At 40.5% G+C, this 8,570-nt stretch overlaps 3 long non-coding RNA genes across 3 annotated transcripts; all 3 read left to right on the forward strand.

The window, feature by feature from the left end:
- The first annotated feature begins 1,919 nt into the window (after positions 1-1,919).
- LOC306831849 lies at positions 1,920-3,453 on the forward strand. Its single transcript, XR_013780134.1, has 3 exons — positions 1,920-2,047; positions 3,123-3,287; positions 3,376-3,453. It is a non-coding gene; the product is annotated as an uncharacterized lncRNA (long non-coding RNA).
- A 355-nt stretch (positions 3,454-3,808) lies between these two features.
- Positions 3,809-5,160, forward strand: LOC306831944. Its single transcript, XR_013780152.1, has 5 exons — positions 3,809-3,915; positions 4,025-4,099; positions 4,209-4,265; positions 4,383-4,442; positions 5,123-5,160. It is a non-coding gene; the product is annotated as an uncharacterized lncRNA (long non-coding RNA).
- A 2,087-nt stretch (positions 5,161-7,247) lies between these two features.
- LOC306831370 lies at positions 7,248-8,570 on the forward strand. The gene is made up of 2 exons (XR_013780076.1): positions 7,248-8,278; positions 8,370-8,570. It is a non-coding gene; the product is annotated as an uncharacterized lncRNA (long non-coding RNA).

An 8,570-nucleotide genomic window follows, 5' to 3' on the forward strand; every position in this document is an offset into this window, starting at 1 on the left:
GCAAAGACAAACGTGAGGCCCTTCCCCGTGCTGCAGTCTGAACGCCTGACGTTCAAAATGCACACTGTCTTAAAAAAGTGAAAATAATGTAAGATATGTTCCTCACATTTTATGCACACCTGTTATCGTGCATCATTTTTAACGAGGGTTGGAGAATAAACTAAATGCATTTCCGCAAACATGTGCTTGTTGTTGCAATATTAGCCTACTAGCCTATAGGCTACTATAGGCCTGGACACTTTTCCAGTACAGATAATTCAGTGTAGTGACTGTTTACGTCTCTCACCTTAAAGTGTTTCTCTCTCCTCGGGTTTCCTCTGCAGCTTCATGCCCCTCTCTATGTCTGGGTTAAAGATGAACACTAGGCCTACTGGGTGTGATCATCACCAAGTAACACGTGAACTGTCAAAGTGACTTCAGGGTGAAAGTTGTTTTATACCATAAACTTCTTTTAGAAACAATCATAAATATGGAGGTGTGTCGCCAGGACTGAACGCTTTGACCTGGTTGCCTACTTCTCCTGAGGTAATATGCACGTGCAATAAATCCATCTGCAGCCCCGGATTACAAGCCCCCTATATGTAGGCTTTCTCAACCTTTGGGGTCCCGACTTTAGGGAATTCAAATTGGGTTGGCAAAAATGTTTTGATTAAGTAGAAATATAGCGTATTGTAAAATTAATATATTGTACACAGACTACAGAAAGCTGTAACCACTTCCAACTGTGCAGAGTCTCTGTCTGTCTGTCACCTATTGGGCAGAAATGTCCTCCCAGCCTTTTTTCCTCTGCCCTCAATAATCTACGTGAAAAAGCCAAAATGTGCTCTAATATGAATGTAAACCGTCAATGCAGAAAAATACAGTTTTATTGATTGAAATAAAAGCTGTGTATGTTGAGGATGTCTGGGGTTGCCAGAGATGTGTGAAGTCAAAGTGGGGTCACTCGAGTGACAAATGTCCCTGGTTTGACGGAAGTGACCTCTTGATAGAAAAGTACAAAGATAACAAGGTACTTAAAGATACATGGGGGCACATTTTAAATTCACACACATTTGATTATCCAGAGTAGCCTACAGTTTACGTCAGCACTCAGCCACCTCTGAGAATCACAGATAGCCTCCACAAAACGTAGAACAGCTCTAAGGCTCATCTTTTAAAATCCTTCAACACAAAGTGAAGAAGAGTACCAGTTTAATAGCTGGAACAAGAGGGGATCAGGACTGAAACCCCAACAACTATTTCTTTCAGCTTCCAGAATGACTGATGAAAACGACGTGCAACATGTGGACATGTCTCTTGGCTTTGAGTCTCTTCTGCACCCAGCAGAGGGCAGTGTTGACCTAAACGTTGAGATAAAGTTTTTCAAATCAACTGAATAAATGTCCTAAACTGAACATAGTCACCGTATTGGAGATTTTACGTCATTACATTAGATGAACAGTGCATGATTGATTCCTGCTCTGTTACACTGAATTAGGAAACAGATGCCCAGGGTCTCAATTCATATCATAAAAACTGTTTTATTCTATTTGCAGTCGTTCTGTGGCTGTCAGCTGTGTTATTAACAAAATCCTCATGATGTCCTCATTGCTTCAAAGGGACAGCAGAGTACATCATGAACACATACAAATGTAGTTGTTGCTTGACTCTAACTTTAATTTCGTCACTTTTTCCTGATGTGTGGTGTCCTCATGGTTGACTCTCTTTCATCCTGTTTTTTATTTGACCGTTGTTCCATAAAGTTGAGGATTTGTCTGAGGTGCAAAAAAACAGACTTGCTGAACAATAGACTGTGTGCATGTGTGTGTAGGTGTGTGTGTATGTGTGTGTGTGTGTGTGTGTGTGTGTGTGTTCCATTGCTCTCTGTTCTAGAATAATCACTCGTCATTGTGAGCTCATACAGAATGTGGAATGTGTTTTTCTTTTTGGACATTCAGAGATTGGTAAATCTCAAAGGTTCATTTGGTGAAGCCGGCGACTGGTCAGGTAATCAGTTGAAGGACATTTTTGAAGTAATGGAGATCAACAAAGAGGAGCAACATGTTAGGTGTGTATGCTGGAGCATTTGGTCCCTAAGAGGTTTGGACATTTAGAGATGATTGCATCTAGTACGAAACAGCTGTTTTAAAAATCCTGTTCTCCAAACTTCTGTAAATCTACACGGTTTAATGATAAATCCTTAACGTGTACATTCTCACATGCTGGGAGACTTTTAAGGTTTTGAGATTTTCACATCACTGATTAGATTTATGTCATAATGTTGGTGCTTTTTATATTAAGCGTGGTGTTTAAACGGGTGTTAGGAGTTTTTAAGTGGTTACTGTCACTACATAAGTTTTTCTCAGCTGCCACCAGACGAGACGAAGCGATTGAATGGATGCAGAAGGAAAAGCCTTTTGTTTTGAGTTTTATTGCGGGATATGTTTGCATTACTTTGGGGCTTGTTGTGCCTCCACTGTCGAGACAGGACAGTGGATAGAGCTGGAAATCACAGAGATTGGGTAATGACACGTGGAAAAGAAGCCAGGGGTCAGATTTGAACCCAGGCCGCCCACATGGAGGACTATAACCTTCGTACAATTTGTCATAACAAATACATCCTAAACAGTGTCAACCTTGCGTTAAATGTCACATTTGTAAACATCCATAAAGCCGCCTTCATATTAATGGCAGTCTCATGCCTCTTAAAATGAAGTATTACAAACGATATGGCCAGCTTTATGATCACATGTTGATCTTAAAAGTACAGCATCTTCTCTGATTGACAGGCAGCAGTGAGCCATGGCGGGCTGTTTTGTTTTTAAGGTTTATTTTGGGGAATGACATGCAGGAGAGGAGCCACAGGTCAGATTCAAACCGGGGCCGCCTTCTTGGAGGACTATAACCTCTGTGCATGGGTCACAGCCACCAGCCAATCAGGCTGCTGGCATCCCCCTGAACCACTCTTTAATGTGACATCTGTCATGTTTCTATAAAGTGCCTGTCATCACTCAGGGTTATGCCTTTAGGGTGTCAGTTTATATGTCATCTGACGTATTTGATGTTCTTTTTGTAGTGTTGCCTATCTTGAGTTGATCAAATACATGTCAAAATGAAACCGTTACGTTGTGCTGTGTCTGCAGTGAGGATGTAAAAGAAGAGCTGGGGAGACGACTGAAGCAGGCTGAAGACGTCTGCAGGGAGCTGAGGGGGCGCCATGCACACCTGTATGAGCATGGACTTATAATCGAGGAACTGATCAACGAGATGGAAGCGGAGAAAAAGTCTCTCACGTGCAGGCTGAAATGGTACGACACTCGTCTAATACGGCTATACTTTTCCCCTCAACCAAATAACACTTTGATTAAAATAACACTGGTGTCTTCATGTATTCAGGAGCCAACAGGAAGTGGACGATATTCGAAAAAAATGGAGAGAGGGTGAGATAAAAGAAGAAGAAGGAGCCAAGAAGCGTCTGTCTGTGGAGGAAAGGATAAGAATCTATTTCATTTCCATAAAGATGATAGTAAGTGCTATGGTTTGTACATTGTGTGAGATTTATCATGTTAAATTCAAACTCTTCCAGAGAGGGGGCGTGGTCAGACACAGCTCATTCACATTTAAAGCAACAGACACAGAAACAGCCTGTTCCGAGAAGGGCTGAAAGAGAGGGGTTTATAGGCAAGATCAAATACAGGATCTGAGAAGACACTTCACACACATGTTTTGGGGGGCTCTGATTGGTTAATGAAGAGGAGAATATGTAACTTTTAAAGAAAAGCTGCCGTTTAAAGAAAAAGGTTGTGACCTAGCCGACCAACTGGAAGCCCAAGCTGGAACTACTGAGGACTTCTTGCCCTAATGTCTTTGTTTTGTTTTGTGCAGGAAAATAATATTCAGAAGATTAGAAAGAAAAACGAGGCTTTAATAACAAAGGTATGACCTCTAACTCTAACACCAAAAGACAAGAGTTTAAACTGAATGTGTTCATTTCTGATTTTCTTCCACTGGATCCCGCTCTCACCACAAGTTGATTCTCTTTCAGTTACACAAACTCTCTCAGCAAGCCAAACATGGGAAAGAAATATACAACCTTAAAACAACTGAGCAGGAATTTAAGGTAAAGCTTTTCTTTGAATAAGCTCCCTAATGACTTACTTTTCCAAACAATATCCTCCAAGAAAGTTTTATTGTCAAAGTTGATGATTTACATTTTGGTTATTTTGCAGCAAAAACTAAACGACATACATGAAGTCCTCTGTAGAAGGGATGAGGAAATAACTAAGGTAAGACAAGCAGCAAGTTAAAATCTTACAAAATGTCTCTAAACTCCACTTTCAACATCAGAGTGGTTCATGAGTTGATGAAACTGTCACTTACTCAAAGTGTCTTCTTTCTGGCAGTTAAACACGACATTGGCTGAAAAAAACAACGACTTGATGAAGTATTACAACAACATGAAGGTTTGTGTTTTTTTGCTTGTGGTTTAGTGTTAGCTTTGAAGCAAGACCACTGATTAAAATTCAGATATGAAACATCAGAATCAGATTCAGAAATACCTGAACATGGAAGATGGGCAGTACACGTGTGAACTTATGAGGCCATGTCGCAAAACCAAACGCACAAATTAGTTGTAAAACTGGCGTGCCATGAATGACACTGGCATGCCACTTCAGGAAGAACTGGCATGTCACATCCGTAGTTTTAAATCGCAATGCTGTTAGCATTTTCCCACTGTCTCCTGCTAGCTGAAAAAAAATCATTTCACGGCTTTTTCAATTACCAGCAACAGAAAAGTCCTTGTCGCTGTAAAACTGGCATGCCACCAAAAACACGGTCATGCCAGTGCTCTACAAGTCGCCACATGGTAATTTTGTATCTTGCTGCAATTCTCAAATTCGTCATTTCGCCTTCAAATAAAGCACAATATCCCTCTCCACATTTGAATTATTATTGGTCTTGCTGTTGCTTGTAAATGTAGTGTATAGTGAAGTGATAACTATTTTCAGATTACCTTCAACTTTTCTGCAACCCTGAAACACAGCACTGTGACAATGTAATGCTTCCAACCCAAGATGGACGCCCTATGAATGTAAAGAAGCGTACCTTCTTACCATTGTGACATTTCATCTCTCTGCTGCAGGACCTCAGAAAGGATCAACGAGAACTTCAGGAGCAGATCATGTAAGAATCTGTTTCTATATTCTACTGGTTACGCTGGTAGAACAGTCTGACTTACTTTCCTTCATATGGGCAGCGTTTGAAACGAGGTGTCTGTTCTCTCACACCTTTCTGTCATTTTGTTTGATAGAGTGTTGACAAGTGAAACAACAAGGAAGCAACCTGGAGCTGGGACAAAGGTGAGTATAATATCCAGAGAGCAGTAGGTCTGATGCATACTGCATATTTTCCCTCCATCACACCTCTATGGCCTCTCTCATGATCCCTCACTCCAACAAAAAGTTATGATCACATTAATTTCTGATTTTAATGTGATAATTGAATCCCCCAGTAACTTTTGCATTCCCTGACAGCTTAGCGTATTCGACTTTTCATCCAGCTGTCGGCAGGTTATGAAATGAATTAACCTCCACCTTTTGAACAAAAACCTTAGCTTTCTCTCTTCTTCTCAGGATGAAGGGCGCGACGGCGAGAATGACCTGAAGACCAAAAGGTACTCACCTGTTCCAGAACTCACTCAAAAGAAAACACAAAGCAAACACATTTTGTCTTTCTTCATTGATTGGTGTTTCATGTTTTGTGTGTTCAGATGGTGGGATGTCGCTAAGTGGCTGTGCAGAGGAGTGATTGTCACAGGAGCCATCTCTCAGTGTGTCCACTTTAATGTCGGCATCATGGCCTCCATGGTGCCTGTTTGTAATTGTGCAGATCCTGACTGCAACCTGTGGAACGTGGTCTACGACCTGCTGGATACGTACATCCTGCACACACACACCGCTATTTTTTAACTGTAACACGGCCCCATTACACAGACAATTTAGCCCATAAAATGAGAAATTAGACAAGAGATTTACTAAAAGATAGAGAATTTAGCCTTTAAAAAGAGACCAAATTAGACCACATTAACCAAGAAGGGCATCATTTCGAGAGTAAATCCTTATAAAGATCAGACCAAATGAACGGAAGAAACATGATAAAGAGAACTTAACCTTTTAAAAGGCGACATAATTAGAATTAACCTAAAAATCAACCAAAATGTTGAGCGTAAAGCCTTTAAAACTAGACTTAGCTCAGACTGAATTCACAAAAAGTGAATATAGACAATAAGACAATGAAATAAGAGTTAGATTAGAATAAATCACATTAAGAAAAGAAGAATGAAAAAACAAAACAAAAACAATTATCTAGAGGACGAAGGATCACATCGACTTTAACTGAAACCAGCAGAATGCATTGAGTTTATAACATGAGACTCATCATGACCACTTTGCACCTGTCCACCCAGAAAGGGGGGGCTCCCTCATTGGTGGTCCTTCTAAAAAATCTGCCCCACCTGACCATCTCAGATTTCGATGAAATTCGATATACAAGTTGGTCCTTGGCTAAAATGAATGTGTGCAAAATGTACAGCTCTGTAGGTGGTAAAGTTCCTGATAGAGTACTCTCATTTCCCCCCCCCAAATGATGGACTGCATGACGGCCCTTACACTAAGACGTTTTTAGGAGCCCTTTATTCAGTGTCTAAGTGCTTTGTAGTGCTGAAGATGACTTTACCCATCTACATTTTTGCAATGATTTTACAAATGGAATTGGTTTTGGCCAAGGTAGTTTAGTTTTTGCACAAACTGAGATTTAAAACAGAAAAAGATGACACTCGTGTCACACTCATAAGCCTCTATCTCCTGAACGTGGTGGTTGTATACACCAGATTTTTTTCTCCCTGGAATGGCATATAGGTTTTAATTAGCTGAGCCAAATAAGAAGTTTTTCTGTCAAATTGTCTTTGAGATTAGAGTCCATCAAAGTTGGCCTCGGACTGAAAAATGCAAAAAGTGCCCTATGTTTATTCATCTATTTGACCATCACAACAGTTTTTCATCCTCTCTTGCTTGGTATCATTGGAAAGAGCATGCCAGGAAGTCTTAGAGACCAACAAATGTTTTTGGTTTCTAAGCTGCTTCTGGCTTAAATTCTGCCTTGTTTTTGGCCTTTCGGAGCGCAGGCTGGGCTTTGTATGCTTGGCATCTTTTCAATGATACCAAGCAAAAGAGGATCTAAATCTGGTGTGATGGTCAAATACATGCATTTTTCAGTCCAAGGCCAACTTTGATGGATTCTAATGCAGAGACAATATGACGGAAAGATTTCTTATATAGCCAAAGCTTTAAAGTTATATGCCAGCAGGGGAAAAATTCTGGTTTTTCTTTACAATCACCATGTTCAGGAGATATAGGCTTATAAGTGTGACACAGTTCAGTGTCATTGTAATGCTTTTCTGTTTTAACTCTTAGTTTGTGCAAAAACTAAGCCACCTCGGCCAAATCTTATTTCATTTTTTAAATCCTTGTGAAAATTTAAATAGGTATTGTCATTTTCACCACGACAAAGCAGAAAGCCATTGAGTAAAGGGGTCCTAGTGAAAGGGCCGTTCCACAGTCCATCGTTTGGGGGGAAATGGGAATACTGTATCTCAGGAACTATACCACCTACAGAGCTAAACATTTTTGCACACATTCATTTCAGCCAAGGACCAACTCGTATATCGATTTTCATCAAAATCTGAGATGGTCAGGTGGGGAGCATTGGACCACTTGGCATCGAATGAGGCGTCTTCCACTTCGTCACGTTTTTTATTTCTCCCTCTTGAAGGCGGGCCATCTTAAAAGAAGAAGAATCTAGTTTATTTATTATTTTAGCTCTGTATATTTAATATTTTAGAACAGTATTTTAAACTTATATTTTTGTTTCTGCGTAGATTATATAATATTTGTAATATTTTTAGTTTTTTAAAATATATATATTTTTTATCCTATATATTTTATACCATAAATATTTTTCAAATAAAACAAAATATTTTTAAATATTTCGCCCCATTCTTTGTCTGCATATCTGTCATGATCCCATCATGGCAGGTCCCTTCTTCCCCGTTGTGTTGTTTGTATTCCCTGTCTGTGATCCTCATGTTTCTTTCCCCTGTTAGTCTCTGTGTGTGTGGCTGTAGGCGTGGCTAACTGGGTGCTGGCTGCACCAGGTGTACCGAATCTCCTCATCAACCCTGGCTGCACTTAAACCTGTGATTCCTCTGCCTCGGCGCCAGATCGTTGCGTCTACCAGTGTGGTAGTAGTGTTTTGTGGATCACGGCCTTGTTTGCTTGTTTATCTGGCTTGGTTAAGCTGGGAACTAACTCCTCTGTGCTTCCCCACTTTAGATCGTCGTTGTTTGGATTCGTGTGTGTTCTTCACTACCTGCTCACTGCCTGCTGATTTTCTCAGGAGGAACTGCACCACGGGATTGGAGACTCACATCACACTCGGACCGAGTGTTCACCTCACCATTGGGATTCCTGGATTCATCACCCCCTCCCCCTCACTGTCACTTAATTGTTTATTAAATTGGACACTTGCTTGAA

This window comes from Symphodus melops (assembly GCF_947650265.1).
Source record: "Symphodus melops genome assembly, chromosome: 11".
Lineage (NCBI taxonomy): Eukaryota > Metazoa > Chordata > Actinopteri > Labriformes > Labridae > Symphodus > Symphodus melops.